The sequence below is a fragment of the Aethalodelphis obliquidens genome, unplaced genomic scaffold (genome assembly GCF_003676395.1).
Source record: "Aethalodelphis obliquidens isolate GAN/ISIS:26980383/991018 unplaced genomic scaffold, ASM367639v1 scaffold5, whole genome shotgun sequence".
Lineage (NCBI taxonomy): Eukaryota > Metazoa > Chordata > Mammalia > Artiodactyla > Delphinidae > Aethalodelphis > Aethalodelphis obliquidens.
Window position 1 is genome coordinate 39,980,802 of NW_020837949.1, and position 19,221 is coordinate 40,000,022.

The 19,221-nt window shown below is 39.5% G+C and overlaps 1 long non-coding RNA gene across 1 annotated transcript in view; it reads left to right on the forward strand.

The window, feature by feature from the left end:
* The window catches only part of LOC113618225 (uncharacterized), a 36,818-nt gene that overhangs the window by 5,620 nt on the left and 11,977 nt on the right, over nucleotides 1-19,221 (forward strand). The window contains exons 2-3 of the long non-coding RNA XR_003431930.1: nucleotides 2,570-2,757; nucleotides 3,826-3,894. This is a non-coding gene — a long non-coding RNA (uncharacterized LOC113618225). The remainder of the gene's footprint in view (nucleotides 1-2,569; nucleotides 2,758-3,825; nucleotides 3,895-19,221) is intronic.

Sequence of the window (19,221 nt, forward strand, 5' to 3'; positions counted from 1 at the left end):
GCTGTGATAAAGGTAGTATTCCATCCACGATGAATTTAGCAAAGACAAAACCTCATCAAAGCAAAGCTCTTTCCCTGAAAAAAAGGAAAATCTATTAACTTGTTACACTTTTATCAAAAGTGCTGATGTCCTTAGAGGTAATAGTAAGCTATCTTGTCTATTGACAAAACACTTGAAAACTGTATTTACATGGGAATTGTTGGCTTTCTTCAAAAATAATTCATGTCTATTACTATGCCTGCAAGGGATGCACTGCAAACACCAGCAATAAAGAAGGCTTATTTTATGGAAAAAGCAATCTGGTAGACTGAAGACAGAACACTAAATTTGTGTGGTCATGCAAATCTCATAAGCATGAACTAAAACATACTGAGTGCATCAATTAACCAGAGCTCTTATTGGATTTTTTTTCCTACAAAAATGGTTTCTCATCTCAAAACAGTCAGTATTTTAATTTGTTTCCTTTTCAAAGACTAAGGATGTGCTCTTGCTAACAAGCTGCTGCTCATCAAACTATAAGGAGAGAATTAATTTAATGAAGAGTTTCTATGTAGGAAGAAGCAGTAGGAGGAAAGGGCAACAGTTGGAGCTTCCACCAGGCTGGCTCGGGTTTTACATGCTGGAGAAGCAGCTGGAAATTTGGATGACAGTTTTCAAAGATGGATGATAAGGAAAAGGTCACTGAAATTGAAATGGTGGGTGGGAAAATGGAGCAGACAGGATAACGTGGCAAAACTGAATCATCTCATGCATGTTAAAGCTTTTAAGGAACTCTTTCCTTTTTGTTCCAAACAGTTTGCTATTCTCCCTGGTGACTAACTGTCCCACGAATGGCATAGATCATTGGCCCTTTTCTTCCACCCAAATCAATTCTAAAAGCAATTTTTAAAGTTCAGTTTACATGATAGAGGATGTTCCCTTCAGACCCAAGAAAAATTGTGAATGTGTGTCTTTTGCTTAAGTATGACTTTTTTTAAGCGAATGTTTGTTTCCAAACTACCTTAAAAACGGTGTGTGTATTTACAAAACTAACAAGCACTATAGCTTGGAAAATTCCTTTGGCACAGACTAGAGCGATCAGCCACAAATGCTCCTGACTTAAAAGCTGCACCAAATAAAACTTGACAGCAAGGCAAAATATTTTATAGGCAAAGTGACATTTTATAATAATGGAATAATAAATGCAGAAGGGAAAATGAAGCAAGGCTGAAATATCATCTCAGATCCATTGGATGCTAAAGAGGGGTGAATCTCAATTAGACTTTTCCTGTTTTTATTGCGCTAATTATTATGGCTAAGACTGAAGCACTCAAACTTGGAGAACTCCAGTATTTCTAATCATGGTGTCACATGTCTCCAATCACTTGTCTATATGAGAATGTGATGATACAGTGCAAAAGCCTTGGCAGCATGCTGAAGTGGATGGAAGAAAGCGATGGGCAAATCACAGGACCACTTTATCAAGCACTTCAATTTGGAACCAAATCAAGCAATGTTTTAATCATCCTGATGAACACAATCCAACCCCAAACATCTAGAACTTGACAGAAATCAGATTACAAATGGAATTAATAAAGACCAAGTAAGTTTACTTGCCTGTCTCCATCTTCCTCCCCTTGATGAAACTCAACTACCAGAGGTGATTTGGGCCAGTTTGGGAAAATCAGCAAGAGTCTATCAATCACTCTTCTATTCCATAGCACAATTGTAAAGAGGGTTAAAAAAAAAAACACAAAAAAACCCCCAAAAAACCCTGATGTTTAACTCTGGGAAAAGAGAAACAGTCAAGGCTGGTCTTAACACAGTGTTTTTTTAGATTAGGATGAAAAGACAGCCAGGGTAACAAGGAGAGGAAAGTTGGGGTGTGTTTTCACTCAGTTCTAGAGATATGCATCTGCCTTTCTCTAAGTCCTGGTCAAATGTACTTTGGGACAGATGGTAGCTAGACTTATTGTGATGACCATGTCGAAATGTATATAAATATCGAATCACTATGATGTACACCTGAAACTAATATGATACCGTATGTCAATTGTATTTCAATTTTTAAAAATGTATTTTGCGTTCACAATGGAGTCCAGACTGGAAAAACCCTGTAAGTCCTCATTTTCATCACTCAGAAACAGATGTTTCCACAAAAGAATGACCATGGTGTAACACAGAAGAAATAAACCAAGGCAACAAGGAACTCAAAATCATCAAATTAGTAGATAAAACAGTGATTTAGCTAAGGCATTAATTATTCATTCATTTGATAGCCATTTATTGATGCCCACTTTATCCAAGGTACTTATGAGGTGATGGAGTACAACTGGAAAAGACTCAAGCATCTTATCTCTGGGTAGTTGGTTTCATTAGGTCTGGAGGGGGGTTTAGAAACAGGTCACTGCTTTTTTTTTTTCTTTTTAACTACTAAAATAATTCTAAGGATCAGCAAATTGGGAACTCATGACCTGAAACAGTGATTATCAATCTCTTTGTTGTCTGGTAGGTCAGAGAGAGAGCGGTAGGGAGGAATTAGAGCTGATCCAGAGACCATTGATCATAATTCCAGTCTCTGTGGTTGTAGGACAGCAGCTACAAGGTGTGCTGCTGGGGAAGACTCAGGACTCTTGATTCAAACACGATGTTACTGCTTAGAAGCTGTGTGACCAGGATCAAGTCATTAAACTCGAAGAGGAAATTACACCCACTTTCAGAATTGTTCAGCATGCCAAGTGAGATCGTAACAAGGCTCTGCCCAGTGCCTGGTCCATCGTAAGGCTGAGTTTCTGTCCTTTTCTTGCATGTGGCGTACCCTCTCTTTTCTCCCTTTTACTTTTAAAAATTGTTTTCATTTTTCATAACCCAATCCCAACCCACATTCTCCATGAAAGCTACTCGACACCCCACTACTCCCACCTCTAAGGCTCACTGACCTCCCTCTTCTGTACTCCTTCAGCCCTCATATTCAGGATCACAAAATCTGATGCTGAATTGTCCTCCAATTACTTCATGAGTATTGCTTTAGTTTTCCTGGCTGGGTTCTTGTTGAGCACTTGGACAATGTTTTCCTCCATAGAGATACAAAAGAATTACTTGTTGGTTGGTCAAAAGTACCTGTTGGGCTGCTGCCATAAGAGACATCTAGGGCTTCCCTGGCGGCGCAGTGGTTGAGAATCTGTCTGCTAATGCAGGGGACACGGGTTCGAGCCCTGGTCTGGGAGGATCCCACATGCCACGGAGAAACTAGGCCCGTGAGCCACAACTACTGAGCCTGCGCGTCTGAAGCCTGTGCTCCGCAACAAGAGAGGCCACGATAGTGAGAGGCCCATGTACCGCGATGAAGAGTGGCCCCCGCTTGCCACAACTAGAGAAAGCTGTCACACAGAAACGAAGACCCAACACAGCAAAAATAAATTAATTAATTAATAAACTCCTACCCCCAACATCTTCTAAAAAAAAAAAAGAGAGACATCTAAAGAGGGAGGCGATACCCTCACTTTTCTGTTGGCATAATGCAGTCGAGACCTGCCAACCCTGCCACCTCCTCTGGTGGGCATTAGTATTCTGAAAAAATCATCAGAATGCCAGTCTCCTTCCACCCCCACTCATTTATTTTGTTGGAAAAATGCAGGTTTTGCATTTTTCCATGAACCAGATTTTACTCTATGCACAGAGTGAACGCAGCGCCTGTGTTTAGCATCCCAATGTGATAATTACGCATTATGCTTACTCCGTGGTTAAATCCTACATTTCTACACTAAAACACAAAGGAATGACTAAATACTCTAGTGTGTTATCTTGCCCTTCCTTTCCATTGTGATTTTTTTTCTTATCATCCAGATTGCCCCCATGCTGAACCGTGACTGTAAAAATTACAGAGAAACCTCAGATGCGTATATAACTTGAAAGGTGAGTGAAAAGAAGAGGGGAATTGCAGGGACATCTGTGCCAGCAAACACATGAGCATATTGGGAAGAGGTAGCAGTGTGTGTATCTGTGTGTGTGTGTGTGTGTGTGTGTGTGTGTGTGTGTGAAACAGTATGCCTATGGAGAAAAGAGGTTTTTTTTTTTAATGAGAAACAAAAGCTGGGTTATGTAAGCAGCATGGTTCAGAATGGCTTGTATAGCAAGAAGGGAAACAGGGTATGAATATTAATAAGTAAAATGGAAGAAGTGTTCATTTGCAAGGAGGAAGTGAAGATGAAATTCTGAATATCATTTGACCACAATTTTATCCAGGAAGCTTTAGATGTGTGGATCACATAATATATCATACAAATTCAAAACCAACTAACCCCATTGCCTAAATTTCCCCCTTCAGCACACTAATAACCAGTTTATTAATACTTCCACATATTACTCAGCCAATTTGCCTTAAACAAATTAGAATTTTGCATCTCTGAAGACCTAAAAGTGAAAGAAGAAATAACAAAACAAGAACCATATACAAAAATTAATTCCAAATGGATCAAAGGATTAAATGTAAGAGCCAAAACTATAAAACTCACACAAGGAAACAGAAGGGTAAATCTCTGTGACCTTGGGTTGGACAATGGATTCTTAGATATGACCCCAAAACATAAGCAAGGTAAGAAGAAAAAATAGATATGTTGGGCTTCTTTGAAATTAATTAGGTACTTTCAAAAGACACTATCAAGAAAGTGAAAAGACAACCCACAGAATGGGAGGAAATATTTGCAAATCATGTATCTGATAAGGGCCTTGCATCTAGAATATACAAAGAACCCTTATAACTCAGTAATAACAAGTAACCCGATTAAAAATTGGCAAAGCATCTGAGCTTTCCCTGGTGGCGCAGTGGTTGAGAATCTGCCTGCTAATGCAGGGGACACGGGTTCGAGCCCTGGTCTGGGAGGATCCCACATGCCGCGGAGCAACTAGGCCCGTGAGCCACAACTACTGAGCCTGTGCGTCTGAAGCCTGTGCTCCGCAACAAGAGGGGCCACAATAGTGAGAGGCCCGTGCACTTCGATGAAGAGTGGCCCCCGCTTGCCACAACTAGAGAAAGCCCTCGCACGGAAACGAAGACCCAACACAGCAAAAATAAATTAATTAATTAATAAACTCCTACCCCCATCTTCTAAAAAAAATTAATAATAATAAAAATTGGCAAAGCATCTGAATAGACATTTCTCCAGAGAAGATAAACAAATGGCCAGTATGCACATGAAAAGATGCCCAACATCACTAGTCATTAGGGAAATGCAAATCAAAACCACAGTGAGATACCACTTCACATTCACTAGAATGGCAATAAAGGCATACCTTGGAGATATTGCAGGTTTGACTCCAGACCACTGAGATAAAGTGATTAGCTCAATAAAGGGAGTCACACAATTTTTTTGATTTCCCAGTACATGTAAAAGTTATGTTGACACTACACTGTAGTCTATTAAGTGTGTGATAGCATTATGTCTAAAAAACAATGTACACACCTTAATTTAAAAATACTTCATTGCTAATCATCTGACAACTCAGGGTTGCCACAAACTTTCAATATTTAAAAATACACTCTCTGTAAAGCACAATAAAATGAGATATGCCTGTAACTCAAAAGTCAGGTAATAATAAGTGTGGGTGAGGATACGGAGAAAATGCAACCCTCATGCACTGCTAGTGGGAATGTAAAATGGTGCAGCTACTTTGGAAAACAGTTTAGCAGTTCCCCAGACAGTGAAACATAGAATTGACATTTGACTCAGTAATTCCACTCCAGATATATACTCGAGATAAATGAAAACACATGTCCACACAATAATTTGTACACAAATATTAATAGTAGCATTACTGATAATAGCCAAAATGTAGAAACAACCCAAATATTCATCAACTGATGAATGGACAAACAAAATGTGGTTATCCATACAATGGGATATTAATCAGCCATAAAAAGGAATGAAGTACTGATTTCATGCTATATCGTGGGTAAACCTTGAAAACATTGTGCTAAGTAAAAGCAGCCAGTCACAAAAGACCACATGTCATATGATTCCATTTATATAAAATGTCTACATAGGCAAATTCCTAGAGATAGAGAGTTGAGTAGTGTTTGCTTAGGTCTGTGGAGAATATAATCGTGACAGCTAAAAAGATGTGGGGTTCCCTTTTGAAGTGATGAAAAATGTTCCAGAATTGACTATTATGGTGGTTGCACAACTCTGTGAATATACCAAAACCCACTGAATTGCGTACTTTAAATGGGTAATGTATGTGAATTATTATTTCAATAACACTTTGCAAAAGAAAAAAAAAGAAGAAAGAGAGAAGAAAAAGGAACAATGAAGCAATCAGCATGATCTTGGACTCTGTTAGAAGCTCAAACTATCAAATAAAACCGTATCAATGAAATTGTTAGTGAATTAGATGATAGAACAAAATGAAAAGAAAATGCTCACATGAAACCCCATCCCAACCTCTAATCCATCCCCTAAAGCTCATGCACCATGATGTGAATTTCAATGTTGGGCTCTTACATATGGGAGATTTTCTTCCTCAAGCAGAACTTTGATCCTCCATACATTTGTCTTGAAAATTGGAAGCCTCAAAGCGAAGTTGGTGTCACATGGCCAACTACCAGGGGGCATTCGTCACAGTGTTCAACCTCTGGAGCCTAAACCTGATAGTATTTTTGTTGAGTAATCTCCCAGAATTCGATTAGGAAATCAGTGAATCTCGAAAATGAGATCAAATGACCAAATCTTAACTCCTGAATCAGGGATAGTAAGGGCAAAGATTAAATATACTTCAACCTGTTCAGGGAATCTAATTAGCCCAGAATGGATCTCTAGGCCAGTATTTTCAAACTGTGCCCTGTGGAGGTTACTGCGGGGAGAGAGCCCAGGAGGATATGCTTCAGGGCCTCCCCCAGAGAATCTCTGCTTTTACCTGTTCTAAATACAGAGTTTCCGCTTAAAGAAGAGGTTTAGCAGATTTTTGGCTAAAACAAGTATTGAAACCTAGGGATCTAGACCCTATTAATTCACAGAAGCATCCTCACAAGGTTTTTGGCAAAAAATAGATCACATTCAGGTCCTGATATCACTCACAGAGGAAACCTCACCAGCTCACAGAAGACCTGCTTCCTACGAAGGAGCCTCACCCAAAATATTTCTGGGAGGGTCCTGGAGGCATTTTGCATACTCTCAAGAGCAAGTCAACATTTATTCACTCACAAAGCATCACCTCTGTGCCTGGCACAATGCAAGTATCTGCCATGCTTCAGGTCAGGAGTTCCTGCCCTTCCTTCATCCTTGACTTAGTTCTTTTGGCTAGACAATACTAACACTTCCAACCATGAGAGACAGCCTATCTTTCTAGTCACTTTTGACCAGCTACTAATAAAAACAAAATGCCCTAACACCTTGATGTTTCCTTCAGGAAACATGATTCTCCCTAATCCTTCCAACACAAATACATACCAAGAAGATTTTCTGGCTCTTAAAAAACGATCGTCTTAGGTCAGAGATAAAGCTAGATTTTCATCATGTAGCTTTAGACTATGGGGTTTCTAATATTAATGGACTACCTGCTGTTTGCAGAATAAACAGGCTTTTGAAAATCTAACTACCAAAACCAGCCATTGCTGGTTTCATGTGGAATCTAACTAGCAGTTTCTGACTTGGCCTCACCCAGCTTCCCACTAAAATACCCATGGGGACTCAGAACAATGAACCCTCAGACAGACAACCCACCCATTCCCAGAGTATGTATGGCAACTGCACTAACTCATTAGTGGTGTTCAATATTTGTAGGGAAGAAACCAGCTTTGGCAGAACCAATGAAAAAACCTTATGCCTTCCACCCTGACTCAGGGATCTGAGTCTCTCCCAGCCATAACTTGGACAAGTGCTCTTTTGCCGTACTCCATCTGGGAAGTCAAAGCATTAGAATAAGTCAATCTTTTCAGAGCAACCTAGGTAGAAAAAAATTGGATATTTAGATTTTTATCTCTATATTTTTGGCAATATTGCTTCTATGTGCCAACACTATGGTGAAATTATCTTAAATTTAAATGATGATAGGAAGAATTCTATTTTGTTCACTGATGTGCACGCAGTACCTAGAACAGTGCCTGGCCATAGAGTAAACACTCAGTTAATATTCACTGTTTAAATGTTTGTATGTAATTAGTTTAAAAAAAATCAGTAGGACCTCAATTGGCTTCTAATCACACTTGCACTTTAGTTTTTGAAGAGAATTTAGGCATGGGATTCTTTAATAATTGATGGATAAATAATTTCATAAAGAATTTAATCATGAAATTCACCAAGAACTTAGAGGAATAAAAGCAGGAGCTTGATGAAAGAAAGAATAGTCCATTTAACAGCAAAGGAATTAAAATAAAAAGGAACTTTGTTTATTCGTGACCTTCAGGGAATCAGCCCCGCATCCTCTCCCTGCCCACCGGAAGCCAGTGCTAGCAAGTCTGCTCATTTGCTAGAGCAGAGCTGGGCTCCCTGTCAGTGCTGCTGACAGCAAAAACAAAATAATTACTTCTTAAAGCCATGTATTAATTGAAGCCCTTGGGAGAATTCAATTTGTAAAAAAATAAAGAATTCAGTGGGAACAAAAGAAATACTGTGTTTAAAGTCAGAATAGAAAGCTTAGAGACTAAAGAGAGGTGAACTGAACGAAGTGTGGGGGAAACATGGTGAGCGGAAAGCACTAGGGAGACCAACCCGCACGGTAGTGTGCTTTGCACACACCTCTCCACCTGCCAGTGTGGGCACCGCCATCTGCACACTTACACCACCTGCCTCCCGCTATCCAGACAAGGTGGGGAAGACTCACTAACCTCCTGGTGTTGGTCCTAGAACCTACTTATTTTAGGAAAGGGCACCAATGTCATGAGTACTGATTGGAGATTGAAGTCCACATGGCGTTAAAGGTAGCTCTGGGGCCTTCTTTCTTTCTCTTTTCTCCCTGTCCCAACTCCTATGACTCTTATCTCTAAATTATTCCTTGACTTCCTCAGCGTTGAGGAATAAACATAAAGTAGGAGGCTAAAATAGTTTTGTTTTTTTTTCCTTTTTGCGGTACGCGGGCCTCTTATTGTTGTGGCCTCTCCCGTTGCGGAGCACAGGCTCTGGACGCGCAGGCTCAGCGGCCATGGCTCACGGGCCCAGCCACTCCGTGGCCTGTGGGATCCTCCCGGACTGGGGCACCAACGCGTGTCCCCTGCATCGGCAGGCGGACTCTCAACCACTGCGCCACCAGGGAAGCCCCTAAAATAGTTTTAATTCTGTCATTTAAAGGTGCTTTCAAATATAGGTTTTATTATGCTTTAAGTATGGTAAGGCCTCCAGATCAGAAGACAACTGCCACTGTAAAGATAGTTTGTTATACTCACAGATGCCAAGAACAGGGGCATGCTACATCATGGAGGGCTACATAGGGAAGCACCAGGGTTGGTCAGGAGGCAGAGGGAGAGGGGAAAATTGTGAGCAAGAGCCTTTATTATGATTTCTGAAGGAAGGAATGGGTCTGGCATGGTACACGGACTTAGGATTGGCTAATCTGGACAATTTCAATGGACTCTGGGGCACAGAGTCTGTTCCTAGTCTGTCAGTTTTCTAGTACCTGACCCTGTGGAGATTAGGGCAAGTGGACAGTGGCCCAGAATGTGAAAGCTGGATAAAGGCAGTGACTGGGGATAAGGGCTCCGGATTGGTTGCTTTGCATTTGAAAGGCATGCTAACTGTCCAGTTGTTCACTATCTCTAGGAATCGGCTAGCCCCGGGAGGGGTAGTCCCTCCAAGGTCAGCAAGGCCCTAGAAATGAAAGCATCAGAACACAGAAAATAAAAGACAAGGTTCATACAAGAGGCACTTGCATAGATTGAGTTTACTAGACTAGTAAAGCATTTCACTTGGTGACTTTCATCACAGCACGGAACTCCAGTTTTTGGAAGGTCAGGCTCCCTATAAATTCAAAACCAAAAAGGGTCCCACAGTGAATGCGAATAAACTGCTTCTATTTCTTGGGAACCATCCTCATCCTTACCCTGGGGATTTGCCCTCTCTGAATACTAAGAAAAATGCTTCAGGAGAAGGGTGCTTTATATTTCATCATTGACGGTTAACTTATCACAATATGAAGGAAAAGGATGGTTTAGGAACTGTGGATGAGAACAGGGAGATTTTCTCTCCATCACAAGGTGAAAATCCAGCCTAGTACATCAATAGTAGAAGCTCTTATCAGTCAATAGAAGTTCAGAGCCTTGGAGAAACGGGTCTGCAGGAAATTACTTTGCTGGAGTGAAAAAAAAAATGACATCAGGTTATTGGCCCCAAGTGGCTCTTAACTTCCAAAAATAAAATACAGATGAAGATGTCAAAAGAAGGGGAAATGTTCAACCACACTAAAAATTAAGATTTCCTACCAGCATATTACTGGAGTTTGGAAAGAATTCTCTCTAGCACTAAGGCTGATGGAATTGAATTGAAAAATATAATCAGTGGCTCATTCAATGAATACCAGTTTGCCGAACGGTAAGAAGAGCTTGCTTTCTTCTTGCACTGTTTACACCCTGGTTGCTGGAACCCAAGAGGGGGTATATAGATTTATCGTTCTCTGGGATGGATAGACAAGCAAAGCAAAAACAGAAGCAAAATATGCCCATGGAGAAAATGTATTAACAATGAATAAAGGGTGTCAGACCTGATGCTGAAAAATAAGCCTCTGAAATGGCTTTATTTCAGAAACGAAAGGAAATTGTTAAAAACTGTCAACCTTAACAGGATGAAAGATATAACTTTTGTGGAAATGAAACAGGAAAAAAATAGGAATAGAAGAGTCTGAGATGAAAAGGGGACTGGGTGAGATAAAGAAGGTGTTCAAGAAAACTAAAAATGTAATGATAGCAGAAACCTGAACCACAACAATTACTGGGAAAAAACTGAAACTGTCAGAAAATCAAATCAGTGTAGAGGAGGCAAGATTTAGAAACTCTTCAGGAAAACAGAAAGAAACTAAAGAAATAAAAAATGATAAGAAAGAGGATGATAAATATCTAGGACAGAGAACAGAGAGTCAGCCAAGAAATTGTGTGGTGGACCTGAGGAAGGAAACACAATGACACAACAAGAGCAAGAATCAGACAGAAATGTGTACCACTTCCCCACACCAAAAAAACTGGGGAATTTGACTCGGTAGCCTTCATCACATTCCTAGAAAATTTAGTACATCTTCACAAAATACTTGATATACAAGAACTACAAGAAAGGAAAAAAAAAATATAAGCCTATAAGCCAAAAAGTGGGTTATGTGCAAAGGATAAAAATCAGGTTAGCCTCTGTGACACTAATCTGTGACTAGATTTTATGGTGTGAAAAGTCAGCTGATAACGACAGGAACCACTTAGTGCAAATAACTGTTGAGAATTTAGTTACAATATCAAAGACAAGTCCAAAAATACTTTTTGAAAAAGAAAGTATATATGACAAAAGAATAATTTAATTCTTAAAATTTAAGTCAAAAACTTAAAATTGTGTTATAAAACCCAAGAATTAAAAAAAAAAAAAAAACAACAAAAAACCCCCCAAGAATTAGGGCAATTAAAGTAGGAAAAAGGTTTTAAATCCCACATATCATATAAGGACTCAGAAGATTGCTATCCATTCTTGATTTGATGTAAGAAGATTACAGTTTTTAATGTTATTTAAAAAAAAAAAGGTTAAAGACAACCAACAGCAACATGAAATGCACAATACATGACCTGCAAATCAGGGAAGATAAATGCAAACGTATCACAATATGATCCTGGTTTTAGTTTTTAAAATGCCTATTAAAAAACTCAAAATGGATTAAAGACCTAAATGTAAGGCCAGACACTATAAAACTCTTAGAGGAAAATATAGGCAGAACACTCTATAACATAAATCTCAGGAAGATCCTTTTTGACCCACCTCCTAGAGAAATGGAAATTAAAAAAAATAAACAAATGGGATCTAATGAAACTTAAAAGCTTTTGCACAGAAAAGGGAACCATAAACAAGATGAAAAAACAACCCTCAGAATGGGAGAAAACATTTGCGAATGAAGCAACTGACAAAGGATTAATCTCCAAAATATACAAGCAGCTCATGCAGCTCAATATCAAAAAAACAAACAACCCAATCCAAAAATGGGCAGAAGACCTAAATAGACATTTCTCCAAAGAAGATATACAGATTGCCAACAAACACATGAAAGGATGCTCAAGATGATTAATCATTAGAGAAATGCAAATCAAAACTACAATGAGGTATCACCTCACACTAGTCAGAATGGGCATCATCAAAAAATCTACAAACAATAAATGCTGGAGAGGGTGTGGAGAAAAGGGAACCCTCTTGCACTGTTGGTGGGAACGTAAATTGATACAGCCACTATGGAGAACAGTATGGAGGTTCCTTTAAAAAACCAAAAATAGAACGGCCAAATGACCCAGCAATCCCACTCCTGGGCATATACCCTGAGAAGACCATAATTCAAAAAGAGTCATGTACCACAATGTTCATTGCCGCACTTTTTACAATAGTCAGGACATGGAAGCAACTCAGCCATAGAAAGAAATGAAATTGAATTATTTGTACCTCAGTAGGTGGATGGACCTAGAGTCTGTCATACAGAGTGAAGTAAGTCAGAAAGAGAAAGACAAATATTTTGTTCCTTTTTATGGCTGAGTAATATTCCATTGTATATATGTGCCACATCTTCTTTATCCATTCATCTGATGATGGACACTTAGGTTTTTTCCATCTCCTGGCTATTGTAAATAGAGCTGCAATGAACATTTTGGTACATGACTCTTTTTGAATTATGGTTTTCTCAGGGTATATGCCCAGTAGTGGGATTGCTGGGTCATATGGTAGTTCTATTTGTAGTTTTTTAAGGAACCTCCATACTGTTCTCCATAGTGGTTTAAAATAATAATACAAATTATATATATTTATATAATATAAATATATATATTATATTTATATAATAAATAAATATAGTTAATTTTATATTAACTTTTAATATAAAATGTTTTATTCTTAAAAAAGAGATGTCTCTCATACATAAATGAAAAGAAATTCATTGGCATTTTCCAACCAGTTTCCATGACCAGCATTTGTTTATTCTGTGCAATTCACCATCGGAACGGCCCTCATGGGCAGACTCAATTAAAAAGCCTATGAGAAAATGGTCTTAGTGCAAACTTCAATTGGATTTTTGGAAAAAAATAATCTGAATTGCTTTAGATAACTATTTTGAACATTTACTGAGGTTATATAGAAGGTTCTTCTTTTCTTTAAATTCTAGATTGGCAATTCTTTGTGTGCCTTTGTCTTTGATTAGACTATGGTCTCTTGGAGGCCCAAGATTTTTTTTTTTTTCCGATTCCCACTACCTACCCCAGAACCTGAATATATGATTGTTCCATTGAAGTGAAATGAAATGATGTAAATGAAATTATTCTGCCACATGGTTGTTGCCATCACCATGTTCATTCCCATTATTGGACAAAAGGCATTGAACTCACAGCTTCAGCTTTCTTTAGTTGCATCTTGGGCAATTTCAAACTATTCCTCCCTCCCATTTTTTTTAAAGTTTACTCACACCTGCAAAACCCAGGTGGTGTTTGTTACTATATATGCTTTTAATTACCAGTAGCTTAAATGTACCGTAGTTGTAAAATTGTATTTTTTTTGCTTACATTTAAAACTTTTTCCATCATCTGACTTTATTTAGGTCCTGACTTTTCTTCCCCCAATTTCTATATAGCTGCATTAATTTTACTTTCTTCAGAAAACCTGAGCTAATAATTTAAACATGACATGCTTTTTCACAGCTCCAGGCCTTCACTCATGCTGTTCACTTGGCCCAAGCCTCCTTTCCCTTCCTTTCCCCCCATCATATTTATACTCATCTGAATTCAAATGTCACCTCTTTGATGAAGCTTCTTTCCCTATGAGTTTTCATTGCACACTGTATGGTCATTATGCTAATGCTTCTCCAGCAGGGCAGCGCCTGTCTCCTTCACACCCAGCCCCCTTCTTAGAACACTATGACATACAAATATTCAATAAACCCAATTTACTGAGAGTTGACCATGTGCAAAGTCCTCTACCAGACCCCCAGGGTACAGCATTGAACAGGCAAGTAACAGTGACAAGGTACTGTCCTTAAGTAACTCCCAAGCTTGTCTAATAAGATAAAGATTAGTTTTGATAGAGCTGTGACCAAAATAGAATGAATACGTGCAGTGTCTGTTTAGATAGGAAGGGTCTGTTCTGATAGGTGATCAAGGCAGGCCTACTTGAGGGGAATCTAAGGCCAAGGTCTGAAATATAAGAAGGAGCTCACCACGCGGAGAACCAGGTAAGCGCCTTCCAGGCAGACAGAATAGCACGTACAAAGGCCCTGAGGAAGGCACAAGCTTGCTCTGTTCAAGGAAAAGGCCAGTGTGCCTGGAGCAGAGGGTGAGAATCACCCCCAGTGGAGAAGAGTGGTATGAGTTGAAGTCAGGCAGGGGGACCCCGATAACGCTGGCCCTGCAGCCAGCAGGGAATTTTGTTTTAATTCCATTGGCCATGAGTTCCCACTCAAGAGTTTTAAATTGGGAAGTGACATTACCTCATTTCTATTTTTAAAAGGTCACCGTGAAAGTGGATTGTTGCAAGACATATTTTGGGTGGATAGTGGTGCTGTTTACCAGGGTTGGGAAGAAGGTGGGGTGTGGAGTGTGTTTCCGGGGCTGGGGGTAGGTTTTAGACACAGTGTGTTTGAAAGTGGAACAATCAAGTAGGTAGGCAGATTTATGAATTCACACTTCATGAGAAATGTCTGGCTCAGAGATTTAATTTAGGAGATAGTCGCATCTAATGGTATTTCAGGCTATGGCATAGTAAAAGATTATTTTGGAAGAAATGGAATAGGACCCAGGTCAAGTCCTGAGGCAACCAATCATTCAGAGGTCAGATGGAAGAGGGAAAACTAGCACAGGAGTCCAAGAAAGAGAAGCCAGTAATGTTGGGGGAGTGTGACTTGAAGGGAAACAAAAGGAGAGTATTTTAGAAGGAGGAAACAGCCTGCTGTGTGGAATGATGCTGGCAGAGTGAGTGAAGGAGGATAGAAGATGTCCTTCTGTGTTGATAAATCCCAGGTGGTTGGCCGCTTTGTCAAAAGCAGTTTTGATGGGGTGGTGGGAACAGAAGTCAGGTTGGCATGGATTGTAGAGACGGTGGAAGTGAGAAAGTAGAGACAGTGAGGGAGTTGGCCTTCAAGACAAATTATGCTGTGAAGGGGAGCAGAGAAGTCACTTTCTACCTATCTCCATAATACATACAGGACATAAGGTTTTGAACACACTATAATACTTCTTCACTACTGCTCAAAATATAGCAAGAGGGCTTCCCTGGTGGCGCAGTGGTTGAGAGTCTGCCTGCCGATTCAGGGGACCCGGGTTCGTGCCCCGGTCTGGGAGGGTCCCACATGCCGCAGAGCGGCTGGGCCCGTGAGCCATGGCCGCTGAGCCTGTGCGTCCGGAGCCTGTGCTCCGCAACGGGAGAGGCCACAACAGTGAAAGGCCCGCGTAACCGCAAAAAAAAAAAAAAAGTAGCAAGAATCAACTGACCAAACAGCAATATTTACAAGAAATGGTGTGGTTGGGAGAAGTCTTCTTTTAATCACGTATTGAAACCAAGTTCCCCTGAGACTGAGTTCCCCTGCCAAGTTTATGATTAACTTCTTTATCCAAAATTTTATTCCTTTTCTTATCCACTCTGACCTCAATCCTGTGCTAACTGAATGCTAAACATCCAGTGTAAGATGCATAACACTGCTGGTGTTGATAACACTGTTAATGTACTGAGACTCAGGTTGCTTCTCCTGGGTAAGACGAGCTAACAGACCCACCCCGCCGTGCCCCTGGTCATGAACCACCAGACCAGAGACCCCTAAACTGCAGGCATCTTGACTCCCAAAACTACACCTAAGAAATGTCACAAGACGATGAGTACCCCAGCCTCTTTGTTCTTCCCCTTTAAAAAATCCCTAACTCAAAGACCAAGCTGGAGTGGATCTGAGGCTTGTCTCCCATTCTCTTGCTTGGCGCCCTGCAATAAATCCTGATTTTGCTGCAAACACCTGCCGTCAGAGTTTAGCTTTCTGTGCCGTGGGCACATGAGCCCTTGCTTGGTTACAGTGTTTTTTCGTTCATTTCTGTACTATCCTACACAGCTAAATTAACAATAGCTGACATCTTAAAGGGAATTATAATTTTCCAACTAAAATATTAATTTATTCAATACTCCTAACAACCCTATGAGACAGATACTCTGACTATCCCATTTCATAGATGAGGAATCCAAGAGAGTTAAGAGATTACACCAGACCACAGAGCTAGTGAGTGGTAGAGGCAGAATGAAGACCCAAGTTCTAACTCCAACGTCTGCATTCCCAACCTTTGCAAAACAAGAGGTGGAGATAAGAAAGAAGTTATTAATGGCTTAGGATAAACACTGGAATCTTAGCCATCCTCATTTAAAGAAAAATGGTCTTTCTCAATTCACTAATAATTTTGGTAACAAGATGAATGGCTTTGTTGAATAATCCTTAGTAGTAATTTAAATAATTCTGCTGGTAGCTAAGAATAAATGAATGGAGGCCTTAGGTATGATTCCTTCCCTTTTTTTTAGTGCTAGAAGGAAAGGGATTTAGGAAACGCTGTGAACTTCCTACTAAATTTGGAATACTGAAGACAATATTCTAAATAAAGTCTCTTACAATATGCCCCAGATATTCATAAGAGAAGTGTCTGAGTAAAAGTAGTAGTACATGCTTTATCTACTGGATTTATGAAAATGTGCTTATAGCAGTAGCTTCTAGGCATGTTTAAAAAGAAAGTAGGTTCCCCAAACATTTGACAAACTTCCATCAGTAGTTAAGGCAACATCCAGGTAGAAAAGTTGAGTCACATGCATTACCTAAAGAGATCACCAAATGCATAAACATCAAGAAATGATACACAGGAAGTGTGAGCATACACAGGATGGATGCCCCCTTAAAACAGAACCCATATGGCCCTTCAAATATGGCTCTATGCATTAAGAGAGCAAAGTGACACAACTCAACTCTAAGAGATGTTTAAGGTAGACAGTCATTCAATCATACATGCAGTTAGTCATCTCACAAATGGTTTTGAGTTTTTCTGAGCACTCAGCATTGCAAAAGAAGAGGCTCAAGCTCTTGGGGAATTTATGATCTTCATGGAGAGATGAGTTCTTTGGCTTATCTGTTGAGCACCATAAAAGTGATAGACATAAGAGTGACATTAGGATGAATGAATACAAGGCATAGTTTAAAAACTTTTTTTGCAATTTTTAAGGAAATATGTGCCTGGTGTTTAAATTACAAACAAAAGAAGTAAAACAAACACACACAATTCATCCTTAGAGAGCATTGATATTTTTGGATATGCATTTGTACAGTTGAAATATAATGTACATACAAACATCTATCTCTTTTTTTCATTCAATGATATGTAGTGTTTCATACCACATGATATAATTTCTAACATCATTAAAAATTCTTCATATATACAGGCCATTTTAATGATCATTTATACTCCATTATATGGATGGATGAACTGTAACTTACTAAAGCATTGCCCTATTGTTGACCATTTGAGTTTCATACAACTTTTGATTGTTGTAGCTATAAGCTAAGCTGGAATAAACACATTTGTGCCAATCATGTTTGTCTTTTTTTATAAATTTATTTTATTTTTATTTTTGGCTGCGTTGGGTCTTTGTTGCAGTGCGTGGGCTTCTCATTGCGGTGACTTCTCTTGTTGCAGAGCATGGGCTCTAGGCACATGGGCTTCAGTAGTTGTGGCACATGGGCTCAGTAGTTGTGGCTCGTGGGCTCTAGAGCACAGGCTCAGGGGTTGTGGCGCACGGGCTTAGTTGTTCCACGGCATGTGGGATCTTCCCAGACCAGGGCTCGAACCCGTGTCCCCTGCGTTGGCAGGCGGATGCTTAACCACTGCACCACCAGGGAAGCCCTCATGTTTGTCTCTATCCCTTATTATCTCCTTAAGTATACATCACCAGAAGTGAGTGAAACTTCAGGGTCAAAAGATATGAACGTTTTTAAGGCTCTTGTCAGATCACTTTCCAGAAAGACTGCAGCAATTTCTACTTCTTCAAGGAATGTATAGGTGTGTCTGTCTCATTAAACTTTGGACCACTATAATCCCAACTTTAAAAAATATACATTTGTTAGTTTGATAAGGAAAACAATTAGTCATAGTCATTTGAATTCTTTGAGATTTTATTTAAATTCCATTAATGTTCCATAAGCCACCTGCATTTCTTCTTTTATAAATTATCTGTTAATATCATTGCTCATTTGCTTTTTGGAGTTTTAGTGTTTTAATGATGTGTTTGAGTTAATTGTATATCAATATCATACCTATTAACAAATATTTCAAAATATCTCCCTCACTAACAGTTTGCCTTTCAATTGTGTCTCTGCTTCCTGTCCACAGGATGGACAGGAAGCAGAGGCAGAGATGCATTAAAGCATCTCTTTGGGAGGAAGAGGGTTCAGGTGGGTGTGGAGTTTCCAGACACATGTATGCCTCTCTTCTGGCAGATGAGGGTGAAAAGTGTGCTGGTAAGGGCTGTGTATGGTTCATACTTCACATTCTTGTTAGTACGTAGCGATGAACTATTGGAGGCTTAAAAAAAGTGACATAATCAGATCTGCATCTTAGAAATCAAGATCTAGTGGTAGGGAGGAGGATGGATTAGAGGGAAAGACATTTTCAGTCAGCTCCTGGACTCCTGGAAGACCCTCCTCAGTGGTCTCCTGGGTTTAACTGATACAACTTTAAGTTTCTTTATGTTTAAATTTAAATATTTAAACTTAAACTAAAATATGGAATGAAGTAGGGTCAATAATTCTTTCTGAGAGAAAGAAAGAAAATAGGTGAGGATGAGTGAAGAGATCAATAAATTGAAAGTGTTTATGGGACTGATGTTAAGGGAACACAGGCCTTTCTTTTGTAGTATGTGCCTGTTCGGTGAAATCTTTGACTAAATCCTGGCAATCATGTAGAAAAGTAGCAGAGATGAAACTGGAAGAGATGGGCTAGCCTGACAGCAGAAGGCATTAGTGTTAGAAGTTAGAATTATTTGTAGATAATGGGTAATCTAAAGGTTTTAGACATGAATAGAGTAGCTT